This window comes from Opisthocomus hoazin, chromosome 5, assembly GCF_030867145.1.
Source record: "Opisthocomus hoazin isolate bOpiHoa1 chromosome 5, bOpiHoa1.hap1, whole genome shotgun sequence".
NCBI lineage: Eukaryota > Metazoa > Chordata > Aves > Opisthocomiformes > Opisthocomidae > Opisthocomus > Opisthocomus hoazin.
In genome coordinates, this window is record NC_134418.1 from 77,900,396 (window position 1) to 77,915,040 (window position 14,645).

Genomic DNA, 14,645 nt, shown 5'->3' on the forward strand with positions numbered 1-14,645 from the left:
GTCAAACAGAGCCCTGGTAGGTGCAGACGCAATTCCCCTGGCTTCTCGGAAGTCAAAGTAACCATGCTTTTGAGGAATGTGTTGCTCTGACAAACAGCAGAGTCAAAAGTACTCTATGACAGGTAGAAAATTTGCATTTCCATTAGTGAGGCCTTTGTTAAATGAAATCCCTAAAGGCAATGAAGAATGTGTGTGGAAGGAAAATGCAGCGATTTAATTTACCACCACTCCCCCCCCAGAATTCACTGTATAGTTCAATGAAATGTAAGTTAAGATAAAAGGCAAAAGGAAAAGATTTACATTCCAGGGGGTCATACAATAAAGGGATAGTGATTTATGCATGCTTTTGCCCTGGGATAGCCCAGAAAAGAAATGCTTTTAGATAGCTTGGCTCGCTGGTCATTTATCAAGGGCTCAATTCTTCTATCCTGTTCAAAATTAGCAGCTGCTCGAGTAATGCCATTAAGACATACTGAGTTAGGGCACAGGAATCAAACTGAATCTGCGTCTAAGCCACTTTGCTCCTCTGAAACACCTGGCCTAGATGCTCAACTACTTGCAAAAGTGAGCCCAGTTTTTCCCTTTTTTTAAAGTTTATCATAATATGGATACACTTCAAAGGATAGTGTTTCATCTTTTTGGCTGATGTCTTTTAGAAATTAATGAAAAATTATTTATTTTAATGAGATTCCTATTCTTTTATGCCCTGTGACCCCTGTTTTTCATGAATGAAATTCTTACTAGGAAACAGTACATCATCAGTGGAATTACAGATAAAACAAGATACTATTTAATGTGAATAAAAATGTCAGAAACTGTTCCTAAGTTTAATTTGGCCAGCCTTTAGAACACGTTAATATTATCACAACTAACCCTGATCGTTTTAGGATGTCTATATCCTGCATCAGTTCTTCATTTATATTCCAGATTTTTATCATCAAGTGTCACTTTATCTTGAGACAGGTGGAATTAAATTCACAGATCTGGCATCAGGAATGCCCAAAGAAACACAATAATTTATTAGTTGATACTGGTTTCCCCAGATGTGTTTGAGCATTTCAGAAGAATATGCATCATAAAGACAAAGGTAAGACCATACAGAATTAATGTTTTCAAACCTTCTGAGTTTATCAGTGTGTTCTTGTCTGCCACAGCCCATCCCACTGAGGGCTGGCCCTTTCCTCAGTATTACCTTCCCTTCTGACACCCCTTCCTTCATTCTGGTGCGCACGGCTGTCCAGCATGTTAGCTGAACTGGTTGGAGTCCTTACCCAAAGTTTACTTTAGCTTTTCATCTGCATTGTTGTACCTGTGCAACACCAACACTTTGCCTGGACTTCTGCATTCAGATGTGGAAACAGGATCCCAGGTCTGAGGCGTTCAGGGAGAATGCTTTTGCACCTGTGTGGACTGTCCATAGCTTTAGGAGTATGTGCATTCTCTTTACCAAGGCAGCTAATGAAAGTACATTTCTTTCACCAAGAAGTCTCTTCAGGAACAGCTCAAATATTTGCATGCTTCTTTTAATGCAAAACTCCCAGAGGTTGACTCTATTGATCACAGCTCAGACAAGACAACTGCCAAGTAAAATTATAGTAATTCTTGGACAGGTATTCTTCTAGTTTATTCCTCCTCCTTTACACAGTCACGTTGTACTGGCACATGCCCCTGTGTGATGTGTGGTGCTTGTAAACTATTCCGTCAAAAGAAAATCCAAAAGCTTGACCCCAACCAAAACAGTCATACTGGGACAAAGGTTTTGAGTTAACTGGGTTCAGAAGGACAAGTCCTCATAATCTCTTCCCCTTCAATGGGATTTCTGCTCTAAAGTCATCTTCGAGCTTTTAAAAAGTCCTTCCAGGAATAAATGAATAGGTTGTGTGACCGTCACACCCCTCCAAAGAAAAAATCACAACCCTACCAGAGTGCGAGTTCTGAGCTGCAAACAACACGTCCACAATGAAGCTGTTTTTTTGCAAGCATTAAGAAGTACCTCGCCAGATGAATTAAAGAACTGAGAGACCATGCACGCTGGGTAGCATCCTATTTTCTATTTGTTCAGAAACAGGTGTAAATTGCTTTCATTATGCTTTTATAAAACAGTGGGTTTTCTACAGGCTCTACTATTACTTTCTGGTTTGGGCTTTTTCTGCCTCTGTACTTATTTATTCCTGCCTCACTAACTTTATTGCTAGCAAAGTTTTTCAGCATTTCTGTCTTTTTTTCTCTCCCCTTTTCATACAGCAATAAATATTATTCAATTCAACAAATGCATAGAAATGGTTTCCATTAGAATTTTAATCTACTCTCAAAATGAAAGAAAAGCTTTGTATAAATCTTTTTAAATTACCAGAACACAAATTCAGACAGGGACATCTCCACCTAGGCTCAGCTAGGGAGTTCACAGCCTGCTGTCCTCGTCCATAAATTAATTGAGGTCTCTAGCTGCTGTAAATGAACAGTGCATCCTGCAAAAGATCGTATCTATCAAGATTGCAGATTGCTTTCTATCAGAGTTTGCAAAAGTCAGAGCTCACAATGCTTTCATTATGTCTATGAGTATGGCTTCCCAACTGGAAAGAAATGTGTGTTTTGTTCTGTTGGGCCAAGATTTACAGAAAGCAATTTTCCTCCATGCTCCAGCTATGACAAACCTACTGAAAAATGTCATTTCATGACTTCTTTCATTCAGTCACCTTTTTGCTGACAAATATATATTCTTTCTGCTCCGTGTGTACGCACCAGCTGTGACATTTAATGGCCAAGGAAGGTTAATCACAGGTGAGTGCATATCCCTCTTGGATATTGCAAGCTATACTGCATTCACTGCCACTTCTCCATTATAAAGCAAGCATGGCTTTAGCTGGCTCGCACAACTACCTGTTTTATATTACAAATTCATAACTTTTTTAAAAGGCTCCCCAAGAGTCTGAGCACCAGCCAGCGTATCCGTGAATACTTCTCAGGTGTCTTAAATTACATTAAGGTTGTGACAGAGCGTGAAGAGAGCCAGAGGCAAGGTGGATATTACTGACTCCTCCGTATCATTTTGTTTCCTTCCCCTTGACTTTGCACTGTGAATCTGCAGGCACATGAGGGGTGGAGTCGAGAAAAGACAAAGCATCTGATCCCAGAGCTTGGGAAGTGGAGGTGGTTTTGCTTTGGGGTGTTTTTAATCAGTGCCATTTGACAATGGTGGCAGGGACCCTAGACACATACACATCTGTTTGTAAGAGTTTGGAAATTAAAAGGAGAGTAGGGCTGACCAAAATAGCTCTTTACACGAGTGAGTAGAATTGGTACTATTTCAATTTACAGGTAAGGGACTAATACTCAAACACAGCACACGCACACATTTCCTTCCTTGCCTGTGTCGGCTGTGCTGGCCCTTCCTCTGCATGGCTGAAGCTGTAGAGGAGGCATCCCCAAATCACCTTAATGCCAACCTTTCACTCCGACCACTCTTCTTTAAGAGAGGAAAAATCTCCCTTTTGGGGTGCGCTGGGTATTTCCCAACAGCTGAGTGTGGTTGTTCTCTGGAAGCAGCAGCAAGCCATCACACCGGCTCTTAAAAACGATGGGGAGATTCGCCACAACGACAAACACCGGTCGCAGAGAGGTCTTGGTGATCTCTGTACACAAAAGACTAGCGAGGCAGGGCTAGAAGGGCATAATACGGCAGTTTGTTCTGTAAATACACACACAGCCTTTTAAAGAATGCCAATTATTTACATGCTAAAAGTTAATGTGCCTGTTAATCTCTATTTAAGGGCTTCTGCCCTAGCCTAATAGTGCCAACCAGTTACGGACCGTGAAACAAAGGTGGCTGCCAGCCACAAGAGCCAAATATGTACTGGAAATTAATTATTTACTTGGCAGGCTCAGCAGTCACTTTATTATCAAAGCAATTGGGGCAATTTAGCTCTTTTATTAAATATTCAGTAGTTCTGACCTGTATCACACAGGTGACGTTTGGCATCCCTGTGTCATGGTGCTGCCTCTTCTCACCATGCATCAGGAGCACCATGCTGTCAAACTCTTCTCCAGGAAAAATACTTGCAGGTGCAAACATCAGCAGTGGTCCTGGTAGTCTAGTTTAGAAAGCATTTAAAATAAGTGTTTTAAATGTACAACTGCTCTGCGCTGGGCTCGCACAACAGGAGGGGAATTTCAGACTGGAAGTTCTTATTGCAACAAATTACGGACCCTTGAAGATGTGGATTGCAGCGGAAACCCTGATAACACGTTCACCGTAGCAGGGACGAGTCAATGTGGTAAGAAACAAAATCCCTCCTAAGGAAATACTCATGCCAACATTTTCTGTTATATCAGCCTACGCCTGATACATACTGGTGTATAGGTATGTACATCACTCCACTGAACAGCTGCAGAAAAAAGACGAGGAAAAGAGAGAGGGGAAAAATAAAAGAAAAATCCCGCAAGTATCTGTTAGTTTGGATCACAAATCAAACTACAGAGATTTTTGTTCAACAACTGTTTGGACCCCAAAGCTGCGTTGTTGCCGTTACAGTTTGCAGTGATGCTATCAGAAGACAAGTCCTCCAAATATTTAAATTTCTCCCTTCCTTTATTTTAACATACCAGCCCTGGTTACAGTCTTTTGAACCGAGGAGTCCCTCCCTCTAACTTCAAATGTTTGGAAGCACCTCAGTGCCATTTTAGGCATCGTTTAAAGAGGTTACCCATTTCAAGTTTTCCCCTCATCCCCAGGTTCCTAATTGTTGTTACGCCCTCTCTGTATTATTCAAAGCAGAAACGGCCCTGGCCAGGACCCTAGCACCTAACAGTGTGCCGAACGCCCAGCAGAACTGTCCCGTGAGGAAGGATAACTTCTCTCTTCTCCATGACAGACACAGTCCAAAAGTCACGCTTGTTCTTTGAGCTACTGTATCCCATTGCAAACTTATCTGTTGCGTACTACTGACTAGCTCTTGCACTACTTAGTGTCTTTTTCCAAAATTTCTCCCTCTCAGGGACTTTCAGATGATTTTTCCCCAGATGCAGTAATTTTCTTTTCTCTCTTGTAGCCAGGTGGAGAATGGCAGAAGAGAGGTTAAGGAGTCTTGCAATGGACCCAACTGAGAGCAATTACCTGCGTGAGCCTGGAGCAAGACCCCATCAGCCCAGCTAACTCCTCATTCCTGCTGGGAAGTCTAACACATTGATACCTACGTGATACCTTCCTCAGACACAGCTGATGAGAGAAACTATCACACTTTAGACACATTAATCTCATGTACCACCTTGGTTAGTAAATGTTTGACCTTCATTTGTCCACAGTCTAAGACAGGAAGGAAAAAAGTCAGTGAGACTTAAGAACCCTCTTTCCCTCCCTGTCCCCTTTTCCTACTAAGGATCAGCTGTGAGTACCTACCCCAGTATTTACCCTCAGGTGACTAAGGTACATCCTAAATAGACCGCACCAAACCGTAATCTAGAGACAACCAACTGTGATGCCAGACATAAACCAAACGGTTGCTGCCTGAGCTTACAGCAAGACAATCCTCATAATATCTGTTACATATTTGTCCATCAAACTGGGGGCTTGTTTAGGCATTTGATTTGAAGTATACAATGCTGATCCCCATTAGAGTATCTGGCTAAATGGACCGTATTAGTGTTTGATTAAATTGCAGACAGTTCTGATGGGCCAGACAACTCCCCTAATGAAGGTCTTGCCTACCAAATGGATCAAAACCCCATCAGCTCTAATGAGTGGCATCAATCCCTCCCAACCTTTGTTTTCAGGAACAGTGTCATAGTGCTTTCCATATTAGTAACTGGGGATCTGATGACCACAATACAGAGGTGATCACGGAGTTATGTACAAGGCAACAGTATTGTTCTATAAATTATTTTGATTTTTTTATTCAGAGATGGTTAATGTATGCGACTATCACAACACTTTTATTAAGGTCTTGCTTGAGAGACCTAAGAGACGTAAGAAGAGAGCTAGCTCGCGCAACTGGTGCATGTGTTTCTGTCCTATAAGCATTCTTAGAAAGCAGCAGAGGGAGAGATTTGAGGATCTTGATTACCAAAACAGAGAATAATTAAGGAAAGTTGCTCTATGTGTGTGTCCAAAGAGTATTAGAGGGATTCTTTGTCAAGAAACTGCATTTCTTTATGGCAAGTTTCCCACTATTGCTATCTGTCTGAGGTGTTATAATAACCTCTTCTTCACTGAAGCTTCCATTCGTAGTTTTGAACAGAAAAAGGAGTCAGAAAGCCCAATTTAGGAAATTAATCTACACGTCTGCCTGCGCAGAGACACAGACTGGAGCACCATCCCACTCCAGGAGCTTGCATTAAAATGTGCTGGCAGGAGAACAGAAAGCAAGTGTTCATATCAGTGCAGGTAAATTCTAAAATTTGTAATGAAAGTACTACAGAAAGAGCAGTCTTTTGAACACTATACTGCTCTCATTTAAAAGCAGAGAGAAAGGGTTTTAGCGCCTTATTGAGGGGGCACGGAGAGACAGCTTGTGTGTGACATGGAAGGCTACGCTAACCACCAATGTCCAGCCCCCAGCAAGCAATTCATCTCTCCGCTAATCTGGCTTTTGAAAGAAAGGTGCCTGCTCTGTCTGAAGTTATTGGATTGTATTCTGACAATAAAGTTAAATTACACAAGGAGTACCCAGACTATTTCATCACAAAATCAGTGTGCATTGTTTTAAATTTTGCTTTCTTCCTCATAACTTGCATACACACACACACATCTCGGAAAGTTTGTGTTCAGTATGAACACAATTTCAGAAAGCTACTGCTGCCTCAAGGAAAATACTGAAATATATTCTAAGACAGAAATGATTCTATTTATCAACCATTTTTCTTCCTCACCTCTTTGCTTTTTAGAATATTTGCATGAAAATGGGATCTTTATTTCCCAAGAGTTCATCAGCTGCTCCTGCTATGATATAATTTCCATGGATACCAATTGTATGTGATGTTGCAAGCATATGACTAAAGGAGAAGGAATAAGGAAGAGAGAAATCAACTGCTTTATTCTTTGGCTATGCTTTTGAGTAACTCCATAAACAAAACCTAAAGCTTTATCTGATCAATTCATCACCCACACAAATAACCCACTCAGTCCCTCTCCCTTCCAAGCCCTCTTGGCAAAAAAGTCCACACTTATTTAAATGTGTTCGGTCTTTCAAATATTATCTGCTATTCAATGAGAACAGGACTCGGGACTTCTAAAGTAAAGGTGACAGAGAAAAAAGCCATTTTAATTTGCAATTTATAAGCTAAACTTTAAAACTTGCTAATTCAGAAATTTAAGTGGTAGAGTTCTCCACTAAAAAAAAAAAAAAAGACTTTACTTTCAATAGAATTACTAGCAAGAAAGAATTATAGATATAATAAAAATCTATCTAGTAAGGAGAGAAGAAATAACAAAGAAAACACCAGGTTTCAAAATGTATTTGTTTCATCGCTAGGTGCAGCAATTTAATGCAATGTGCCTGCACAACTACACGAGACTGAGTCACTTCACAGTCTGATGTGGATCTTGATACCTGTGTCTTGTTAAAAATCATTTGAAGAACACGTTATCTTTGGTTTAAAGCCATTTCTAATAACAGGTTTTGGATGAACAAGTTTTCTCATTTTGTAACTATACAAAAAATATTTTTCAGATAAGCTTGATCAGACTATGACCCAGGGATTTCAATTTATCTCAGAAAAGAAATGTCCAGAAGCAAACAGCAGAGGAGGCAGAGAGAACTGCGGTCTCCATTCGCCCAGGGAACCCTGATGTGCCTTGCAGGCAAGAGCTTGCAGTATTTTGATGTAATGATAACGTGCGTGACCTAGAGAGATGCAGGAGGACAGTCATAACTATAAAGCCCTCACCATTATCTCTGATTCCTCCTTCCAATATCTCAAAGGCAAGGAAGTATTTCACAGGGAAGGAAACACACACACCCACAACGAGATCAAGAAACTTGGTCACAGGCAGGGCTGGGAGCAGAGCTACAGAGAGAGGTCCCACCGGGAGCACTGGCCACCGAGGCACAGTCCTGGTCCCCAGGTCCCACCAGGAGCACTGGCCAGCGAGGCACAGAGCATGGCAGCCAGGAGCGCCAGGAGTGTCTCACGCACTGTGTTTCTCCAAGCCATGATAGCATCTCCCCCAGCGTCCCTCAAGTCGCTCCTTAGTTACACTTTGCAAGCAAAATCAAAGTTCTCTGCCGGCAGCTGAAAGGCACGGGGCCCCTTGGAGCCCCCGCCACCTTTGTTTTTATTTACCCCAGGCTGAGGCAGTCCACCGAGGGGCAACCCTGGAGCTTGCAGGCTCCTGCCCATTCGCCAGCTGGGAAGAAATGGATGCTAACCCTCAGCGCAGCCAGAGGGAGAGCGTTTGGAAGTTTTCACACCTTCCCTTCTGGTACAGGAGGTTCAGTGCAAATACGGGGCTGGGGTGATTCCCAGCCCCCCGCGGCAGGCAGCGTCCTGCAATTTTGTAGTCTCCTCCCAGAAACCGAAATCCGAGGTGTGCATACCCTCCAACACACAGGGGCAAGGCTCCAAGTACGTATTTGCTGTTCGTTCTCTACTTCTCAGCAGCCTTCACATTATCTCTGGGCTAGATACAAATTTTTTTTTTTTTAAAAAAAAACTTTGCTCATCTGTCAAGTCTCATTGCCTGACATCAAGGAGATCAACGTGCCTTCCTTAAACACAACTCCTGGCTCTTCCCTTTTTACATGTTGGTCTCCTCAGCTCCTCTCCACAGCCTGTCTCCCCCGCTGCATCCTTCAACAGACTTTTTCCAATCGGAACAGACAGCCCATACAGGTTGACATGCTTTTTGCAGCACTGGCTGCTCACATCGGAGCGTTACTCACTAGTCTGCCCGCGTTCCCGGGCAGCACCGTGGAGGAGAGCGGGGCCAAGAGGTGTCTGCTACATGTGTACAGGCATCCACCTCGGGAAGGACTCGCTTTCCGTAGTCAGTAAAAATGACACGGGTGAGGAAACTCATAAACATTACTGCCAGATAGTTTTAAGCACCAAGACCAGAAGATTTCTACGGAGAAAAAATAAAAGGAAACCAAGAAAAGGCAAAAAAAAATCCCCCAGATGTTCTCAGGATCTGCCTTCTCTTTTGGAGATTTTTTCCTTAGAAAGAAAACTCATTTGGGGGTGTTTGCACGTGCCCTGCTCTCTCTCGAACGCCAGATTCTCAGAAGCATCATTCATCTTACCAGATATTCCTTCTCTGCCTGTGGTGAACTCAGTCAGTCCTGCGTCTGCCCGGTGCTGGTAGTTACCCCTTAACCTTTAAAAAGTAAAACAAATCTGGTGAAGCTCCAGTACCAGGCAGTTACTTTGACTTTCATAGGGAGTTATCCAACAGAAGTGGGGTCACCCAAGTGACCTGAGAACACCTCAGTTACATCAGTCTGAGCTAAAAGCGCGTTTAAAATCAATCCGGGTAATGCGTAGCCCACGCTGGAGGGCAGAATCTCAAATCGGAATGTTTGTTACCGAGCTGCAAAGCTGTGTTTCCGCAGATGGTGTCAGGAAGGCGTTCTTCGGACGCCAATAGGGACGCCAGGCTCCATCTCTTGATAGACCTCAGGTCAGGAAAGGGCGTGAGCACACCGTCAGCTTTAGCCCCGCTGACTTAAAGGATAGTTAGGCACATATTTTACATTCTGCCATGAACAAGAAATGTGTAGTACTGTACTCACCTCAGCTGCAAGGGGAATACACACACACTTACCTACGCAGACTTACTAGCTCACTGTGAAGGACGTTCACGGCTTTTCTTGCGCTCAGAGCTATGATCAACAGCAAAGGAACTGGCCAGAAGTGAACAACGAGATCAGGCCACTAAGGTTTTTACTCAAACCAAATGTACAAAGGTACCATTTTATCATGCCTCCACGGCAAGAACCATCCCGGACATCAGTGACTTTTCTGCAGGCTGAAGTCAGTCCTAGGGGGTCTGGGATCCCAAGGGCCCAACCCTGAGGACACGCATCCTGCCAGGCACTGGCCTGGCCCACCTGCGCTCGTGGGAGATAAGCCAGCACGAGCAATGAGGAAAAGCGCAGCAGGGACGTCCCATTCCCAGAGCCATCCTACCTGAACCACGCCATGGTGTCACCCCAGGAGAGGACAAGTGTCCCTCAGACAGAGGTGATCACCATGGCTCCCACTCTGCTCCACACAACATGACCTTGGGGAGGCAGCTATAGTGCTGCAAGACCCCACGTGTCGGGGAAGGGGAGTGGAAGGAGCAGAGACCCACAGAAGACATGATGGGGGCTGCAGGAAGAGACAGCAAGAGGGTGCAAGAGAGCGAGGAGGGGAAGAGGAGGCAGCAGTCAAAACATACACCTGGGCATCACCAGGAGCCACTGCGCTGCGAAAGCAGCGAGCGTTCTGTTCTCAGAGCAGAGACGCTGACGCTCGGTGGGTGCAGGCACCCTCCCTCGCAGTGTCCCAGGCTGCCGGCTCTCCCTGGGACTCCCTGAAGCGGAGGCTGTAGCCCAGCGGCATCGAGCCTACACAGGAGTTTGGGCGCACGCCCAGCAGCTCACCGCGTCGGGGCTTTGCAGGGACCTCTCCGGGGCCAGGCTCATGAGAAGCACGCACGAAGCCTACCAGTTTCAAAAGACAATGACTACAGTTAGCACAAGAGAAACACGGATTTCCAGCATATGTCTTCCCTCACCGCTTTGAAAAGCTCCTTCAGTTTAGAACAGGGTCAAGGGAGAGGATTCTGCCCCTCTGCTCCGCTCTGGTGAGACCTCCCCAGGAGTCCTGCGTCCAGCTCTGGAGCGCCCAGCACAGGGCAGACATGGACCTGTTGGAGTGGGACCAGAGGAGGCCACAGTAATGATCAGAGGGCTGGAATCCCTCTGCTGTGAGGAAAGGTTGAGAGAGTTGGGGCTGTTCAGCCTGGAGAAGAGAGGGCTCCAGGGAGACCTTACAGCGGCCTTCCAGTACTTAAAGGGGACTTATAAGAAAGATGGAGACAAATATTTTAGCAGGACCTCTTGCAAAAGGAGAAGGAGCAATGGCTTTAAACTGAAAGAGGGCAGATTTAGACTTGATATAAGCAAGAAATTTTTTACCATGAGGGTGGTGAAACCCTGGCCCAGGTTGCCCAGAGAGGTGGTCGATGCCCCATCCCTGGAAACATTCCAGGCCAGGTTGGACGGGGCTCTGAGCACCCTGGCCTGGTTGAAGCTGTCCCTGCTCACTGCAGGGGGGTTGGGCTAGATGACCTCTAAAGCTCCCTTCCAACCCAAAGCATGCTACAATTCTATGATTCTATGACATGCTCGGGCTCTCCACCCTGCTACTTACTCCAGTTTTTTCTCCAAATCGCAGGGAGGTGCTTTCCCTCCCTGTTCCCAGAAAGCTTCCTTTGGCCTTGAAGGGCCTGACAGGTAACAGACCTCTGCTGCAAACATGCGCTTCCTTTTCTCTCTTCCTCTCGTCCCCTGACTTCAACATCCCATCAACAATTTGTTTTGCTGTCAAGGACATTCTACTCTCCCCTGTCCCTTTCCTCAGGGCAAGTCTCCAAGCACCAGCCAACACTCTTTCAAGGTGTTTCCACACCTAAGTAGCTTCTGGTTTTTCTCCTCTGGAAGACAGATAAGCAACATTAACAGCACCGAGGAGATTTGTATAGACTAAGGCATTCATGGTATGGCTGTTCCTTACAGCGTCATGTCCCCAGTTGTCACAGAAACATTTCTTCCCCGTGAGATTTAAAACCATAAAGAATAAAAAGGGTACCCATATCCAATATAACTAAGGACAGACCCCCTTGAAAAGAGAACACAAAACCCTGGCAGCTGAACGTGAAGCTGTCTAGCAAAACTTGTCAGTGCTTCAAGAAATAAATGTGAAAACTGTACCACAAAACACTAGATGCATTATTATTAGTATCTTTAATAACAGTACAAATATTAAAGTGCCATATTGTTTACAACACAAAATTAAAATTTTAATTTTAATCAGTCCTGTTTACCCAGCAACATTCTGATTAGCAGAGAGAGTTGATTGAACAGCGGAGAAAAAAACCCAGCTCACATCAAGATCTGCCACATAAAAGACTTCAGCAGGAGTCAACGAGCAGCAACAGCAGAGTTCTACAGCCAGCTAAAGAACGTACCCAAGGCTCTGGAAAACCAAGATACCACTACGCCTCTGAAGCGGCGATCTGAATAGATTTCGTTTCCCCTCCCTCGGTGCAGGCAGCCCTTCTGAATATCTGCATGGCAGGACTGAAATACCCATCGGCCTGGAACAACGCAGGAACGGGGAGGTAGAGAGCACGGGGTAAGAAATCCCAGGAAACCGCAGGCAATTGCTTCTTTATTATGCATATTTTGCTGCCGGAGCACATTATTCTCATTCTCCTTAGGGCACCGTTTGTTAAGAGCACAGTAAATAATGTCAACAGCTAAAAATCCAGCAGATCAAGCTTGATTTTTTTTTTTTTTGGCCTCGTATTTGGATGAGAGGGAGTGCCCTAACAGAGGCCAGATTTTCCAGCACAAACCTTGCAGCATACAAGAGAGAAGCACCATTTTCCCCTTCCGACCCCTGCTCCTTAATTCCTCCTAAAATAAAAAAAAAGACAAATATCAGGTGGAGACACAAACCAGACCGCTACAATTCCCGTACCCTGACACATCTACCTCCGCGTTAAGCGTCGCCCTTCTGCCGCGCGGTCCGCAGGAGGACGGTGCCCGTCCTCTTCGCTGCACGGAGCTGCCCGAGGAGCCTTCCTCCCACCATCCTCCACAGCCGGGAAGGGGCCCAGAGCCCGGCCGCGTCAGCGCCTTTGAAGCAGTCGGACCATGGAAATCTGCTGCTGCTGAAGGTGAGCAGCGTTAGGAAGCAAGCTGATGCGATTAAGCTCCTACTCCAGGAAAAAAAAAAAAATCAGATGCTGCACTCTTCCGTGGCCTGATTAACCACGTGCTTCATTAAAGCTTTTGCTGCTGTTTAACAGAGCTGTAAATGCCGGGAAGCCATCGGGCTTTTTGAATGAGGCGCAGACAGTTCACAAATCCTCTTTTCCCCCCCCCCCCCCCCCTCCTTTTTTCCCCTCATTTCCTTCAAGCCAGAGAAAGTAAACAGGTGAGTTAAGTTTAAAAGCAAAGGAACGTGGATTTAAAGGCTTCATGCAAGGTTTCTTAGACAGTCTGCTCTGTTTAATGCTTTTCCCCCGTGCGCCTGTCAGTAGTTCCCGAGGCTGAGAACATGGAGCAGATGCAGACTATGCACTTGAAAGGAGTTTTACCCCTCTGTTCTCAAATCAGAGAGTTTTACATTAGATAAACCTGGATTTTAAAGGGGAGAGAGAAATCCACTAAAAGAGGCTTCAGTGGTGCAAACCCTTTTGAGCCATCGCCACTGAAGAGAGAAAAGAGTTGGTACCTCACACTTTCAGCCCAGTATTACAGAAATCCTTTTCTTACCTACAACCGAGAAGAAACAGCTGCAAATAAATGGCCTTTCAGCTGTGGTCACTTCCATACTTGGTTCCTCAGCGCTCCCAGCACAGCAGCGACCCAAGCCAACCTCACTGGGTTACTAATGAGCACTGCTGGGTGCTCCTTCGCCAGTCTCGCCCCGCTCGACAGCAGCTCCCTCGCTGCCCACAGACCCGGCCGCCCCTCGGAAACCCACCCCAGGCCCCCTCTCACCGCTGCTGCAGGGCGATCAGGTGAGGGCCCTGCGCTTCCTCCCACCCCACTTGCATTGAGACCCCCCTCACCCAGCTTCAGAGAGAAAAGCCAAGAGTGGCGAGTCAGAATTTTTGCTTACATTTCGCTCATTCTCAGCAGCTTAAAATCCCTGCAAGATTCATTTTGGCAGCTGATGAGCGACTGCAGCCTCTGCAGCTACGTACGTGGAGCTTTCAGGCCGAGTGATGCCCCCCAAGAGCTTTAATTGCCCATGTTATCATGGGCTATTTTGGACATCAGAACAATTGTACTGGTCAGAGCATACTTTTTGTTGTCTTTGTGAAAATGTTCCTCATACACAAAGCGATAAAATGCAGAGTCAGTGATCAAAGCTCCAACGATGGTGATTATGCTCTCATTCAGTACGCCAGCCTGTGAAACCACCCTTTCCTAAATGAAATCTATGTAAATAAGCTTGCCAGATCCTTGGGTTCTCCGACAGGGGAATGGAATAGCATTCAGAAGGAAGAATCTAGATGATGGCAGGATTTAGATTTAAGACAGAGTTATATTGAACTGGATAGGATCTCAGCATTTTATTCAAATGCGATTTCTTCCCCCAATTAATGCTCCTGAAGTAACTACCAAGGAGCTCTGCAGAGTCTCCTTTCAACTTCCCTGCACTGGGTGTTTCAAGCAGCCCCTACGGAAGGCTCAGCCCGCAGCCACCTCCCCTTCCCCCAGCAGGCTGGAGGGGTGCTTCCCCACGGGAGCAGTGCTGGTGGCCGTGATGGGACCTGGGAAGTTTCTTGCTGGTGAGCCATCAGGCTCAAAGAGCAGTGGTCAGCGGTTCAAAGCCCAGCTGTACCAACAGCCGATTACTAACGGCTGGGGGAATGGGCTGATGGAAACACAGAATCACAGAATGTTCGGGGTTGGAAGGGACCTCTG